Genomic DNA, 16,710 nt, shown 5'->3' on the forward strand with positions numbered 1-16,710 from the left:
GAGAGGGAAGAAAGATGTCACAAGGCTTAGACTGGGAAATATGGTGTCGGGGGAGGGTCCCAGCTCCCTGATCCCCTCAGCCCCTATCCATTTTCTGCACCTCTTTCCTGGGTGCCCAGGGCACTGTCCCTGCCCGAGCCCCACAATGGCCCTGATAGACCTTTCTTTTCCTTTCTACATCATGCATTCCTCAGTCTGTGGGACAAGAGTGAGGCCTTGGAGGGAGGCCCCCCCGCCACGGCAGGGTTTTTCTCCATCTCCCCCTCAACATCCCCAGATCACACTTGTAAAATGTGGCCCTGGATGTCACCATCTCTGAAGGCTCTTTCAGCATTGACAGTGAATCATTCCACAGTTCCTTGCTCATTTCGTGTTCTTTTCCATGACAGTGCATGATGATGGGTGAATTAGACCAACTGATCCCGGCTTTAAATAGTAGGCCTCTAAGGTAACAAGCGGCATGCCATAGCCCTGTGAAAACTCTCCTTTCTTTTACAACAGTTCCTTTAAGGAGAGTCATTCACTCATGCCTCAGATATTTAATGAGCACCTACCAACGGCAGGCCCTGTGCTGTCACCAGCCCTACAGTGGCGAATAAGACCTATCTCGCTGATGGGTGATGGGATGGGAGCCTGTCCGCTCTCCTCACATCACACCTCTGCAGGTCTTCCCTGGGGACTGAAGTGGCTTGCTCACTAAATTCAGCTCTCTGGAGAGGAGGCTGCTTTTCTGCAGCTAAATCTTCAGAGAGAATCCAAATGCAGCCACAGGCCTTGCCTCCTACAGCCTGAGACCGAGCCAGGGCTACATCCTCAGGCCCCTGGCAGTTCCACCTCTACCTATCCTATCCTTCCTTCCTCTGCCCACATCTCCGGGGGAAAAGAGCTCCAAGAAGTAGTCAAGAAGGCTGAACAGATATTTTCTTTGTATCTCCTGGGAACAACATGATAAATCCAAAATCACAGAATGGATGGATGGATGGGTAAATAAGCAAGTGAGCAAATGAATGAAGAAACAAACAGAAACTCAGTTCCAGCTCAAAGAAACTGAAAATTCAGATGAAAAGAAATGGCTTGTAGAGTGGTGGCACTGTGGTACTGAAGGGGGCCCTTGGGAACAGACTCACCTCCTTCTTTTATGAGAAAGGAACTGCAGGCCCAGAGGAGGGGGACTGCCGCAATGCCTGTGGCAGAGTGCAGAGGTCAGAGGATGGCGAGATCATCCAGGGTGGTGAGATCCAGAACCAAGTGCAAGGCTGCCCTAAGTGTCCCTTGTCCTTGGAAAAAATTGCCTTTTCATATGGTTGGGAGTGGATGGTGCAATTTTTCTTCGAGGGTTAATTGTTTTGCTGACAGCACAGATAATTAGGAATGAGAATCCCGGAGTGAGGGCGACAGCACCATCTGCTGTGAATATGTTTCAACCCCACCTTGCAGGAGAGCTTGGAAGAGCTCCTATCCTCACCCTCCCCACCCCAACAAAAATGAATGTGCTGTAGCTGTTTGCCTCTGGGGCCACAGCTGCCAGGTGACCTGCAGCCAGTGGGGGTGGGATGGTGACTGGCTTCTTAAGAGTGTAGTTTCTTCTCCTTCCCCCATGGCATCTACTGCACATAGCAGGGCTCACTGAAAGTCCCAAGGCTGAACGAGGATCCATGGACAGCCTGGGACAAAGAAAGATGATGCCAAGGGGCAGATTTTCTGTTCTTCCCTGAGCCTGAAGTCTGGATATCTAGTCTTCTGTTGACTAGAGGTGGGCACGTGGGGCTGCACTGAGCTACATGCCTGCCATTAAGGTTTGAAGTTATTTTCCTGCCAAACTCTATGGATCTGCTACCTACCCTGGGTTCCCTGGCCTTTGGCCTATGTTACTTGTTCCAGAAGGAGGTTGGCCCTGCCTTTTCTTGCTGAGTAGGAATGTCCTAGGTTGTGAGTTTCGCTATGTCAATAGAAGAGCTGCTTTGGAATCAAGCAGAGAATCCCATTGTCCAGGAACAACTGAGATCTTTCGTCAAACGGGCAGACTTCTATGAGTTGTTTTCATTTTTATTATTTAAGAATATATTCCACACATAGAGTATATGAAATGTATATGTGCCTTTTGGAGATAATAATAATTGTTTTGCTCTTTTGAAGGGGCTTCTAACCTCTGTTGCTTTGCAGAGAAGTGACTTGGAGCCTGAGCTGTAGAGGGCCAAGTTGCTGGGAGGCCCAAGGTCAGCCTAGCCTCTCCCAAAGCAGTGGCTGTTTATTGCGGCCAATTTCTTTGTGCCTGAGCTGCTCTTGTTAACTAGGAGCCTCCACATTCTTGTCTTTCTTATTTATCACTCTGTTATCTCTGTGGTTTCTCCTCTTCAACCCTCCTATGAGGGAAGAAACCAAAGGCATGATTGTTCTCCTCTTCTCCCCATCCCCCCATAGCAGGGCAAACAGGCCAATGTCCCCTTCCTCCTTCCCATTCCCACTCATCTCCCACCCCTGAGGTGACTTGGAAGGAAGATGAAATTAACTTAGGGCCAGGGAGCTTGCTGGAAAGAATGATAATTGGCTGTTTCACTTACTTACTGTGTGATCTTAGCAAGCTTCTCAACCTCTCTGTGCATCTGTTTCCTAGTCTTTCAAACACCCCTCCACAGAGCTACTGAGAAACTAAATGGATCCCCAATGGATGCAAAAGCAGCTTGAAGAGTCTAATCATTATATATGTGTCCCTTCCTTCTTTTGCCACTCTCACTCCTGTCCCTGGGGCTTCCTCTTGTCTGCAATGCTGGGTGTCCTGATGGATGTTCTTCATCTGCCACAGTCTCTTCTCAGCAATGGCCCACTGAGGCCTGGAGGAGCCCATGGTTGTGGTGGAGCTGAGAGTCACAGCCAGGTGGGCACCCCAGGAGCCTACCCCTTTCACTCCCAAGAGCTGGAGGCTGTGCCTGGTCAGAGATGCAGGGCTGTAGCCAGCTTGGACTTGTCCAGAGGTGGGCAGACCTCCAGGCTGGGGCAGGCTGCTTCAGCCAGAAGCACTTTGGCCCCTCCTGACAAAGCATAAGCCACAGTCTTGGCTATGAAATGTGATGACTCCATGGAGCCGGTGTCTCTGTTCCTCATCCCAGCAAGGTTTGTGTTTCCACTTTTGTCTCTCACTCTGGGATGAAGAACTATGAAAAGATGTTCATTATCAGCCATAGGTGGGGTGTCCTACCTGGAGCCCCCCACAAACTACAGAACACCAGAGGCCTTGCTTGGGAGACCTGGGCTAGAAGAGTTAAGGAATATTCCACATAGACGTGTCTTTGCACTTCTATGTACATCTCACAGGTGGAGCAAGAACATGCGTTTCTTTTCTCTTTCCTGGGGTGATGGAACAGCGTGAGGTTCTGTTGGTCAGTCTGGGCTAAGCTCTGAACAATGGCTAGGGTTTGGATGCAGGATTAGAAGGTGAGTCTTTCAGGCAAATGAAATGAAATATGCTGAGGTAAGAAAGGAATGAAGGGCATGTGTGTGCATGTGTGTGCGGTGAGTGTGTGTGTTGAGGCCCGGGCCTGGATTGGTGGGCAGGACACTGTCAGTGAAAACCCTGGATGAGATCGAGTTGGTATAGTCATGAATTGCAGGCCCTAATAATAAAGAGAAAGAGAAGGATGGCTAGAATTTTTGAGAACAGCTAAAACCTGGACATGTATTTCTGGCCCTGGTAGGTGATGGAGCCCTCTGTTCTTCCTGCAGATCTCCTTGAGCAGCTGGGAGCTCAGAAGCTCTCTCCAACCCTGAGGAGTGGGTCAGCCACAAGAGCAAGAAGTGATGGCGTGGAGTGCACCCAGGGCCTGAGGCATGAGCAGAGTCCACGCCCATTAGACCTGGAGCCTGGGTGTTTGGGGCTGCACTGCTGGGGAGATCCAAGAAGAATCAATGCTTTGGCCCCTGGCGACATGTACACGGTGTAATGACAGGTAATGAACCTGAGGCTCGTCTATCCTTTATGAATGATATGGCAGGTAGGAGAATATATCAGCTTGCAGTAAGCATAAAATGTCAACTCGTGGGAAGATAACTATGCAAACAAAGCACACTAAGGCCTGATAAGATGATAGATGGATGCTTTATAGTTATTAGTTTCTGCCCCATGTGCTTGCTGGAGCCAAGCACTGGAAGATTTAGCATTAGATGGGTTCACTTCCTATGCCTTACGGGAAGGCCTGATGCCTTTATGGACATAGCATGTCATATTTGAGGAACTCAGAGTAGCAAATCAAGAAGTCATTATTCCCCATCAGCTTCTGTGGGAAACAGGGAGTTCATGACAGTGGAGAAACAGAGGCAGCGAGAAGTGAAGAAGCTCTTTCATCGTGTCCATGATGTGTGAGGGATGGACCTGGAGACCTCAGTGGTTGGGAAGCCTTTAGGTCTGGTTCAGATATGTCAAATGACAGGTGTGGTGATGGATGAGTCCTGCTTGTTAAAAACAAAAGACTTTGTGTCTTCCCATTCTTTCAAGAATGCCCAGCCAATTAGCAGATGATCAAAGGTGGATGAGGTAATGAGTAGGGCTCTGGAGAGGACAGTAGGGGCCTGTCAGATACCTTGGGTCTAGCAGTTGATTCAGGGAAGTCAGCCAAGCTGGAAGTATCAAGCAAGTCTCTAGGGCCTAGAAGGCAGGGCCTCGAGACTAGAAGGACAGGGGCCAGCCAGTAGGCTGGAGACCCCAAAGGTGGGTTCTGATCCAATGGCAGAGCCTGTTCCCATGGATTTTCTGGTCTTTGCTGTGTGCGTCCTATGAGGTACCACCCTGGCAACTTCCACCGTGGGGAAAATGGTAGGCTGGGGTGAAGGCAAAAATAGCTTGGGGTCTTGGGAAACTGACCAGGGCAAGGGGAGAAGGGCCAGTGGCCTGGGGCAGGAGGCCCAAGAGGGTGTGGTAAATTCCTTTTCAGTGCAGGCCAGTGTCAGGGTCCCCAGGGTCAGAGCCAAGGGATGGGGAGGAGCAGAACATTAGGACTTCTGGGTGGCGTTGTTCTAAATTAGGCAGAAAGGATAAGTTGAAGAAGGAATCTAGAAAGCTGAGCCCAGCTCTAGGAAGTAGATCAACCAAAGGCGCTAGGTGGGCTCGGAACTGGACTCCTGTCTGTATAAGGAAATGGAGGAAGAATTGAGCTCCAGGGTCTCTGGCAAGGGGTAGTCAGACTGGACTATGACTATGACTGGAGGGCCTGAGCTAGGGAGCTGGCTTAAACATGACCTGTATGTACTGGCCCTAGCTATCCCCAGACCCCACCTCTCAGTGGGGCAAGTAGTCTGTACTTCTTGGACTTGGCTGGGGACCTGGGCAGGGCTGAAGCTGGGGAGCATCATGGGGGACTGGGTAGGGGCAGAAAATATCCAATCCTGGAGGTAGGTGGGTGAGGACTTTCAAGTTGGTAGTCGTAGGAGGCTAATGGGCAACATGCCTCCTGATGAAGGCCAGAAAGAGCCAAGGACTGGGTCTGTCAAACGCTCTTCTCCTATGTTACCAATGTTTACTGATTACCTGTTGTGCACCGAGCACTGTGCTCAGTGCCAGAAATGCAGAGAATGAGCTGCGGTTTGCTTCCAGGGGAGGGAACGTGGAGCCTGGTACAGGCCTCTGGAGGCTTCAAGCTTCTATCTTCAAAAACAGGGACAATACTATCTCACTCATAGACTATTGGGGAGAATTAAATAAAATAAAACATGTAACACACTTAGGACAGCAGCTGACACCATAATAAGTGATCAGTACATTTAGCCTGTTTCCATGATTCTGCTTTTGGAGAAGCTCACAGTCTGGCAGGGGTGAGAGCCAGGAAGGCTGGCAGAAGTGCCTTCTAACTTCCAGGGATTCTGACTGCTAACAGGGTTGGGGGCCTGGGCTTTGAAAGCTGGTTATCAGAATTTCTCTGGCCACAGAAAATGTGGTTTTAGGTGGATCCTACCACTCGGAAATGGTGGCTGCATTTAAGTGCTTTGGCAGTTGCTGGGCACACAGAAAGACTGGAGGCAGGAGGGGTGGGTCCAGGAATTTAGAGAAGTGTTGAAAAAAGAGGACATTCTCCGAATGCTTGGAGAGTCTTGACTCCTTGTCTTCCAACTCAAGGGGAGGGGTGTGCAAGAAGCCAAGGCAAGACTTGTGACCTGGAGTGAGGTGGCCCAATAGCCACTGGGGCGGGCTTCAGATGCAAGCCACGTGTGTCATTTTAAATGTGGTAGTAGCAGCATTTTAAAAAGTAACAATAAGCAAGTGAAATTAATTTTAACGATATATTTCATTTAACTCAGTAGGTCTAACATATTATTTTAACATATTATTATTTATGTAATCAGCATAAAAATTATGAATGAGATATTTTACATTCTTTTCATACAAAGTCTTTGAAGTCTACAGTGTATTCTGTACTTATAGCACCATCTCAGTTTGGACCAGCCACATTTCAAGTTGGCTAGTGGCAACTGTGTTGGATAGCACCAATCTAGACTCTAGAATATCTTGCCAAGGAGCACCCAGGGGCCAGGGGTATCCTGAGCTAGACATCAGGATTTACTATGAAATGTCTATAATGGATCCCTGGGGACATTCTCTTGAATAATAAGAGATGTCTTGAATCACTTATTCTAGATGGTGACTTCTGTTCTCTGGAACCAGCCCTGACTCCAGGTCTCAGCAACTGGGTTCAGGACTCTGCCGCTTGCTGAGTCCGGGACCTTCAGGTGGTTCCTGAAGGTCTCTGAGCCTCAGAAGCTTCCCTGAAATTGGAACTAATAAATTCTATCTTGCTAGGTAACTATGAGGACTAAATAAAATAATGAATAATTGCTCTGTGACATTCAATTTCAAGAAATAATTCTTTTTATTTTCCTAAATCAAATAAAAACAAATTTGGGTTTTCCTATTGGCTAAGTTTGGCAGAAAGTTTCCTAATTGGCATTTCTGTAGTTCTGTCTCCACTCTTCCTTTGCATGAGAACCGGGCCCCTTTGCAGGCCAGCACAAATGGGGAGGGGTGAGGCCTGGGCCTTAGCCCCTGGTGGTGACAGCTGCCTGTGGTGCCCCTTTATCCAGACCTGTGTGGTCAGCTGGAGGAGGGAGGCCCCTGCAGCCAGCTGGTGTTCTATCTATGCCAGCTCTGCCACAGGGGAAGCTGGAGTGCCCAGGCCACCATCTCTAGGGGGCCGACAGCACCCAGGCACTGCACTCCAGTGGAGTGAGGGTTGCCAGCCACTCCAGGTCCCAAGTCATCCCACCTCTCTTGGAATCCAACCCAGGGATCCTTCTCTAAAAGCTCCATGTCCTTCATCCCTCTCTCTCCTGCCTCCCAGCCTCAGTCTTTGAAACAAAGGCCTGTTCCTACCTCACGTCCCCTTGCTTTTCCCAGAAAGAAAAATTCAGATAACTTCTCCTTAGGGTAGGGAGTCCAGATCTTATTGTCACAAAATATGGCTGTTCTTTTTGGGACTGGAGGGAGTACACATTTTATTATCCTGTGAATGGCATCTCTGGCCACTGATCCCCAACAACGGCAGAAAGTAGTAATCGTTACATAGAGTTACTGACCTGGCACCCTGACACATGTAGCTGGCACCTGGCCGGTGGCCACAAGGCCAGATTCCCCTATGCCCAGCCCCACCTGAAGAATGAGTTAAATAGCTCCTGCCTTCTGGGTTTTTTCTGAGCCTCAAATGAGATAGTGTATGTGAAGGTCCTTTATAAAGTCATCAAATGTTATTGAGACTCTTAGTTCCCTACCTGGGGGTGTTTTCTGGTCTGGGAGCTGGGTTTGAGGCTGCAGATTTGATTTAAAAGATGCCCCTTCTCTTGGCATCTCATGGCAGATGGTGCTGCCATAGGACTCAACTAGGTGTTCCCACGAGGTCCTCCCCCTAGGTGCTCTATCCCCCGGGGTGAGCGCCTCTGAATTAACCCCTCGCCTCCTGTTCTCCTTTGGGAGAGGGGAAGGATCTGGGTGTTGGTGGCAGCAGTAGGTTTCCCTGACATCTTTACTTTCCCTCAGCCTGTTGTGTGTGTGGGGTCTCTAGCCAGTCCTCCTGAGTTTGGAATCCACCTAGATTATTGTGAAAGCTCATAATCCATCCTTCCTGGGAGTTGGGAGCACGCCATGGATCTAAGTAAGTCCTGTAGGTCCTCCTTGCCTCCCTGGCTTGGGTCTGGTGAGGATTCTGTGATAGGGAATGGGGGCTCCAGGCAAATCCCATGTCCTCTGGGCCTGGCATGGAGGGAGTAGGATCAGGAGGTTCAGGTGGGTGACATGAAGAGTAACTGGGCTTAAGCTGCACTGGAATCAGGGCAAAGTCTGCAGGATAAATGGAAATTCTCCGGGCCTGGGCATTGAGACAGCATTTTCAAGGTTGGGTCCACATTTGACTGTGTGTGGTTGGGTTAATGGGCCTTTGATGCTCGCGGCAGTGGTATTTGGGTCACTTGTGTTGCTGCCTGCCTCTCTAGACTGGAGAGCCCCCGCCCCCTTTAGCAGCTGGCTGCCGCTTCCTGCTGGCTCTCCTGGGCCCCAAGCTCTCAAGGCTGTCACGAATCCTAAAAGAGTCCTTCAAACCAGTGTCACTGTGACTTAACATCTATTTCAAAAGATGATCTACGGCACATTTGGGGGACAATGCAGAGGGGGGTGTCACAAACTCAAGCACATTTGGATAAGGTTATTGACCTGGCTTTTTCTTAGTTTGCTGTGTGATCCAGTGCAGTTCTTTTAAGTTCCCCAGACCTTAATGTTCTCCTCTATTAAATGGGTATGAGAGTCTGTACTGCAATGATTTAATCCTATTTCCAGGTATACATGCACTCTAAAAGTAAAAGGCGCTGTGGATCTTACTTGCTAAAGATTTGAGAGAATTATGGCAACACTCTTTCCTCACTGAGTCTAGCAGTGGGTAAATTCTGTTTCTTTAAAATTAGTCTCTTTATTGCTTCCTGGGAGCCCGGGGGAACAGCTTCTGCTATATCACCTTAAGTTTTGCAGCAGGGACAGGAAGAAAGCTACATTGCCCTTGACTGACAACCTTCATATGAGTATTTAACAATTTTAATTTTTCATGATTCTTCTGATAAAAATAGTACCCGACTAAAAACAAATACATTTGTATTTTCCATCTCCTTAATTAGTTTCTAATTTGGGGGTTCTTATTAGCTCAAAATCATCTTGCTGAAATGGTCCTTGGATGAAAAAAAAATGTGAAAACCACAATCAATTCTAGAGAGATCTTACTATTTAATTATGCTGATTGGAGCACTAGAGACCCCTGGTAAAATGAACCTCTCAGAATAAGCTTGATTTGTGTAATTTGGTTTTTAAAAATTTGGGATGCATATTTATCGTGTTCGACTATGTGTTGTTGTTCTCCTTGAGATTCTGACTTGTCTTGTAAGAGATGAGGGGAGGAAGCCATGGACTTTTGAGACCCTGGGACTTTAGCTAAGCCCATGGAATCACTGGTAGGGGCTGGCCTGGAGGGAATACGAGGTCCCCGGCTTGCCTGGTAATTGGAAAATGGCTTTTCTTAAAAACGAAAATAAAAACAAAGGAGAGGTAAAAGGTCACCAAAAAACAGACCAGGAAAGGGTCAACTGATAGAATTTTGGAACTGAATGATAGGAGAGCATCTTCCATGAAATCCTAGAAAATTAGCAGATCTTGGGTTAGAGATGGATTTAGAACCAAATTCTAGAATATAATATAACTTTGGAGACACTGGGAAGACCTGGTTGCTCAAAAAGATGTGCCTCCCGCCATCCAAACCCCCAAATCAATTTATGCTTTGCTACAAGTGGGACAGCCAGCTGCCATGTGAAAGGGAGGACACTGCACCGACCATAATGTTTTCTTGCCACGAAGCTGAAGCTAATGCTGATGAAGTGATAGCTCTAACCACCAATTTATACAAGAGCCAAGGACTTGTGGAAGGCCATCACCAAGTTCAGACCAGGGGGGAGCTTCCCAGGACCAGTAACCTTATTTCTTTCTCTAACGTGACTGATGTTCAGGGGGAAAAGGGGATGGGGAAGAGGGAATTGTTATAGACTGAGAGAATCTTAATAGATGCACCAACCAAATGCAATCTATGAGTCTTGTTTGAATCCTGATTCAAGCCAACCTACTGTAGAAGGATATGTTAGAATCGGGTTAAATATTAAGGAATTAGTGTTAATTTTTTAGGATGTGTAATGCTGTGACAGTGTTATATACTGAAGTAAATTCAGACAACATGATATGATGTCCAGAATTTTCTTTAAAATATTTCAGAAAAAAATTTCAGAATAAAAGATTTTAGTGAACAACATACACAAACATTTTGTGTCTGTTTGAACATTTCAGTGATTAAAAAAAGAAGTGGAAATGTTCCTACTAGTTGGCTGAGCCCTGAAATTTCACCATTAGAGCTTTGTTTATCTAGCTTAAGCCTTTCTATGCCAATAATGTACAGCTTGTCCTGGGAGCGTGGTTTACCCTTCGGGAAAGTGACAGTACAGAAGAACATTTCCTCAGTACAGGATACGGTAGGGTCACATGCAAAAAGATTTCAGGGTAAGGCAAGTTTGGAGAAGCCTGCACTGAACTAACCCAAAGAGATTTCTTCAGAGCCTTGGTGATGCTAATATACACTGTACCTCTTGGACGGGGATGGGCTATCGTAATGCAGTGTGCCCCAAAATTATTTGTTATGTGCTTCAAAGGAAATAGAAACTTTGAGTCCCTCCAAGGAAAATCAGAGTAAAGTTAGAATCCTGGGTTCCAGAACTGTTTCTGGTTACTCACTAGTCATTGGGCAGCCACTCAGATTCCATGCTACACGAGCCTCAGTTTTTCTATCTGTAAAATGAACTTAATATCACTTGCTGCCTACCTCACAAGAATGTGACATGGCTTTGTATAGCATAAAGCCCAAGATCGAAGGATAAGTTGTGTGATTATTATTTGATACCATTTTCTGAGACTTTGGTCCACAAACATTTTTTGGAGGCTCATGCAGCATGGCTCTGTCTGCAGGGTGCCGTCTCAGACACAGAGGCAGTAAGAGAAGTTCCCTTTCCTTCGGGAACTCATGATGGAATTGGGGAAGCAATGAAAATACACAGGGATGGGGGCTAGCAAAGCCATCTGGCCCACGGGACAAATGAGTGGTTCAGGTTCAGAGGAAAGGGGGATCACTCTTGGCTGGGGTGGTGTGTAAAGGCCACCTGGAGGAGGGAACCCTTGACCTGGAAGTCTGGGGCAGATTTAGATGGGCTCTCCCTTTGTTGGTTATGGATCACACGGTTGGAACACTGCCCTCGCCTCCACATGCCCACGTTCTGCAGCTGAGCACATAAACCTTGTTTGGATTTCAGTGCTATCTGACTTGGGGGCCCAAGTCCTCCCTATCCGGAGCTGGGGTAGATGCTCCCCCTGCCCAGCGCTCACAGCCACTTCCATCTTCTCTTCCATTCTGTCTCCACCCCCTTTTCTTCTTCCCACCAGGACCCAGCAAGGCTGGGATTACTCGTCCTGCCCACACTCACTCAGTCCTGCCCTCTCTTTTCAATTTTTTTTTAAAAATACAGAAACCACTGGGACAAAGCAACCAAATATGACTCAGACACCCAAGCCTTCATGTGGAAATGTTTATCATCATCATCATCATCATCATCATCATCATCCTCATCATCATATCACTCCTTAGGGCAGTGAGAGATGACAAACTCTAATGGAAGCATTGGAAAAGGCTGGCAGTGATCACTTGAGTGGAGGTGAGGGGACCTGAGGCACACCATGAAGTTGGCCCGGTTTCTTGGGTGCAGAGAGCTGTTTTGGGGCACTGACTCGCCTCACTGAGTGTGCATGGAGTTATTCAGGATGTGAACAGTAGGCATGAGCTCATGCTACCTAAAAGTCCACATCACCCTTTAATTTGCACAGCAGAAATGAAAGAGAAGGCCCTAGAAAAGGATGGCACTGTGGTGGAGACCTCAACAAGGTACATCCCGTGCCCAGGTGCCTTGCTCTGGGCCATGCCAGGATTTAAAGACATGCTGGGGCATGCCCTGTCCTCAAGAGCCCTAGACAGAGCTTAGCTCCCTCCGAGCTTGTTAGAAGGCTATGCATAAGCTATTGCCAGTACTGATATTTTGGGAAAGGACTTACTCAGTGCCTGGCACAGAGTTGACCCCCCACTGTGGACTTGCACAGCATCCACAGAACCTCAGCTTTGAGCTCAGAGAGCCCTGATGTTGAGTTCTGGCTCTGCCACTTGGGGAAGGTGACACAGTCTCCCTGAGCCTCGCTGTCCTCAAGTGTAACATGGGGAAAGCACATCTCCCTCCCGGATTGTTGTAGGTGCAAAACGAGATGACATGGACAGTTCTTGATCCAGTGAGCCCTTAACAACTTTTAGTTTTTGTCCCTCCCCACTCTGCCACTGAGGAATAATAAGACATGGGGCGAGATGCACTGAGCCTCGGCTTCCTTATCTATTAAATGGAAATAGTTAGATTGCCTGTTTTACTGACCCTAAAGTGACAGTTTAATGGACAGTGTCGGTACAAACACTTCAAGGAGTACAAAGAGTCAAACATTAAAGATGCACACATGTGTATTCATATGTACAAACCCACATACACAAACTGCACCCAGAAGACAAAAATCTCAGGGTGGAAAAATGTGTTTGCATTTTGTAGTGCAGGTGGTCTGGGAGGGCGACAGGTCAGCACCAACTCTGGACTGGCTTGGGTTGTACTTTTGGTTGTTTTACTTTCTCAGAGGTTGTTTAGTTTCCTTTCCTTCTGCAGCCCCTCAGCAGAGTGTGGCATGGGGGCAGCAGCAGCGCCTAGCTCTGCCTGTCAGCTTTGCACACCCCTGAACATGTCACTAATCACTTCTGCAGACACAAAAATGAAGGTTAAAAAGTACCAGCAACAGGGCACAGGGGATCCAACAGGATGACAAGTTAAAGCCTTTCTGCTTTGCAAAGTGGTGGTCAAATGGAACAGGCTACTGGGCTTTCCAAGCTCAGTGGAATAAGAGGTTTAATAACACTTGTTAATTGATCAATGTGTGCCCTGCCATTTTGGCTGCCTTTTGAGGAGATGGTGGTGATTATTTTTATATTAGAGAGAGACTTCTTAAAGAAGCCTTCTCTGACCCTGTGTTGCTTTTATGACTCAGAGAATATATCTTCTCCCAGCCCTGGTGGATAACAGTCAGCTGGCCACTGGGATTGAGACCAGCCATCCATTTACCCACTTATTCTAATTAGTTTTGTAACTCAGCACTCACTCTGGGCTTTGATTTACGGTTAATGGTTCATCTTTAAATGAACACTTGTCTGGAATCTTCCATCAGTCAATGGCTGACTTTTAGGAAGTGGTGGTATTGACCTGGCGGCCATGTAGTGAGTCCTGGAAAGTGAAATTTAATTTTTTTTTGTGGGGCAGGGGCAGTATTTCCACTGCTTTTTCCCTACCAGGCACATCAAGAACCCGCCTCCCCTAAAAATACACTCATTTTAAGGCTACGTGGTATATGGAAAGAGTACAAGACTGTGAGTCAGGAGATAGGCATTCCAGCCCAGCTTTGCTGTGAACTCACTGTGTGCTGCCAACCACGAGACCTCCCCGGGCCCCAGGTTCCCATCTGATGGATGGGGCAGGGTTGGGAGGGGGGGTTCCTCCCCTGAGCCTCTGACTTACTTTGGACATCATTTGGGCCAGCCCAGCCAGGTATATAGTAGGTATGCAGTAAATTTGAAAGATCTTTGTTCAAATTACAAAAATAATAACTGCTTTGTATCGAAAAAAATAACAACATAGAAGTATTTAACTTCTATGAGAGAGTGAAGGAACTTATGATACCACCCCTCATCACCACAGATCATCACTATCTACAATTTAGGGAATTGCTATATCTATAGCCATATCCACATCCATATCACTGTCTATATCTGTACTGTTACCATGGATCTGGAAAATAGATACATATTAAACAAAAATGGGATCAAACTAAATATTATGTTCTTCAGCTTGTGTTTTCACTTAATATCTTTTTTTTTTTTTGAGACAGAGTCTCACTCTGTCCCCCAGGCTGTAGTGCGGTGGTGCGATCTCGGCTCACTGCAAGCTCCACCTCCCGGGTTCACGCCATTCTCCTGCCTCAGCCTCCCAAATAGCTGAGACTACAGGCGCCTGCCACCACGCCCAGCTAATTTTCACTGTGTTAGCCAGGATGGTCTCGATCTCCTGACCTCGTGATCTGCCCACCTCGGCCTCCCAAAGTGCTGGGATTACAGGCGTGAGCCACTGCGCCCGGCCTCACTTAATATCTTAAAAAAACTGTTTATATATATGGCCATAATTCTTTATAACATGGTTTTCTGTAATATGGATATAATTCATTAATCAGACAGAATTAATTTAACCTCATGTATGGACATCTGGGTGGTAGCAGTAACTTTTAATTGATTTGCTGTTTGGCTGCCCCCCTGTTCCTCCAGGAAGGGGTCAGAGAAGAGACAGGGAGGGGAAGAGCATGTTCGCACAGCTGAAGCCTCCATCCTCAGCTGAGGGCCCTGCCCTCTCTCATCTCCAGTGATTCTTCTCCAAGTACTGTTGCTAAGCAATGCCAGGGCGTGGGGCATCGTACCCCCAGAACTTTGGCACTAGGGCCAAAGCTGGGATCATGACTGGGAACAGTGAGGAAGGCCCTGGGAGGGTGGGATGAGCGGCGGATCAAGTGTGCTCACGGCTGTGAGCTGGGGATCAGTGAGTTCACAGCAAAGCTGGGCTGGAACTCCTATCTCCTGACTCACAGCCTGTGCTCTTTCCATACACCATGTGACCTTAAAATGAGAGTATATTTGTGGATCAAGTGTGCTGGTGGGGTCCTGAGAATTTGAACACTGCACTTAGTACAGTGTGGTTGTTCCTGGAACCACAGGGTATCAGGAACTGGGATGATGGTGATTCGGGGATGGGTCATGGAGCAGACATGGGCATAGCCCTCCAGAGAAGGGCAGGCCTCGAGTGGAACTGGCCTGATTCAGGTCCCAGACCATCCAACTTTCCTGATCTTTTCCACGAAAAGACAGAGAGACCAGGCCACTGTGACCAGCCTGAGCAGGCTGCCCGGCAGACCTGGCTTTCTCTGCGCTCTGTTCCCTCCTCCTCCAGGCCAGAGGCTGATGACTCACCCTCCACTTTCTGGGCTGATGTGAGGGTGGGACCCCAAGCATGGCACCATTTGCGTCCATTTTTCTGAGAAGGCAGAAGGGAACAATTTTTGGCTCTTGCACCTGCTATGTGTTGTTTGTGTTATTATTGCATTTCCTCTTGTGTTTAGTTGGATTAGAATTTTTGAATAGGCAAAACACTAAAATCAAATGCTTTTACAGAGGTATGCACTAAGATTTCTGACTCTCACCTCTGTCCTTTTCTACTGCATCCCTGCCCCTGTTGTCCCCATAGTGTTTATTTGTGCTAAAATACAGACATTCAAGTATGTATTCTTAGTTTTCCATTTTACCCTATAAAACATAGCCTATTGAATACTCTATACTGCACCTTGCTTTTTTATTTCCTTAACTATATATCCTGGAAATATCTCCATATTAGTACAGAGCACTTCTTTAGTTTTCTTTCTTTTTTTAAATTGCTCTGTAGTATTCCACTATATGCATGAACAGAGTTTATTTAACCAGTCCCCTATGGAGGGGCCGACTTGGGTCATTTCCAATTTTTTTTGCAAAACAACTCTACAATCCGATGTCAGTCTGAACTATTTTGTTGTATGTGTGTGTGTGTTTTTAATTACAGACCACCCCAAATCTTTTTTAGAAGTAGGTAGAGGCCGGGCACGGTGACTCATGCCTGTAATCCCAGCCTTTTGGGAGGCCAAGGTGGGCAGATCACTTGAGGTCAGGAGTTCGAGACCAGCCTGGCCAACATGGTGAAACCCTGTCTCTACTAAAAATACAAAAATTAGCTGGCTGTGGTAGCACACACCTGTAATCCCAGCTACTCGAGAGGCTGAGGCAGGATAATTGCTTGAACTCAGGAGGTGGAGGTTGCAGTGAGCCAGGACTGTGCCACTGCACTCCAGACTTGGTGACAGGCAAGACTCCATCTCAAAAAAAAAAAAAAAAAAAAAAAAAAAAAAAAGATGTAGGTAGAGTATGCATTATCTATAAACAGATAAGGGAACAAGACTTTGTTCCCAGGTCCTTATGCTCTGTCCCCCAGCACTTTAACCGAAATGCTTGCCAAGATACAGTGTCCTTTGCTTGCCTTCCTGGGCTGTTAGATATACTTTTTGCTGTCATTTCCTATGGTGGTTTTGGTGAAGACTTACGGGTCCTGAATCCAGTGGTAGGAGTGGCCATGGCCTGCACTAGTCAAAGGATGGATTCCAGTCCCTGATCTGTTGCTGGTGAACTAGGTGACCCTCCACAAGCTCTTCCCTCACCTGTCATGCAGGTGAGCTACATGACCTGAGATACTTTCCCATGCTGACATTCCGTGGTTCCACAAGCAACCAAATGATGTTATGCACACTGTTTAAATCCTCAGGCCTTGGATATCAAATCAAAAGTCACTTTCCCAACCTGGGGCCTTGTGCTGGCATTTCTTTACCTCCCTGGGTAGCTGGAGCACTTTCTTCCATGTGAAATCAAAGCTTTGATGAAGCTGGCCTGTATGTGGTAATAAAAT

The 16,710-nt window shown here is 47.2% G+C and overlaps 1 protein-coding gene across 4 annotated transcripts in view; it reads left to right on the forward strand.

Moving 5' to 3' along the window:
• ZBTB7C (zinc finger and BTB domain containing 7C) overlaps window positions 1–16,710 on the forward strand; it is a 395,502-nt gene that overhangs the window by 74,187 nt on the left and 304,605 nt on the right. For 3 of the 4 annotated variants that reach the window (XM_030810479.1, XM_030810477.1, XM_030810478.1), the window contains exon 2: window positions 3,721–3,944. The exons of the other annotated variant lie outside the window; for it this stretch is intronic. The gene's annotated coding sequence lies outside the window, so the exon portion shown is untranslated. The remainder of the gene's footprint in view (window positions 1–3,720; window positions 3,945–16,710) is intronic. 4 annotated transcript variants of the gene reach the window in all.

The sequence above is a fragment of the Nomascus leucogenys genome, chromosome 4 (genome assembly GCF_006542625.1).
Source record: "Nomascus leucogenys isolate Asia chromosome 4, Asia_NLE_v1, whole genome shotgun sequence".
NCBI classification, from domain to species: Eukaryota; Metazoa; Chordata; class Mammalia; order Primates; family Hylobatidae; genus Nomascus; species Nomascus leucogenys.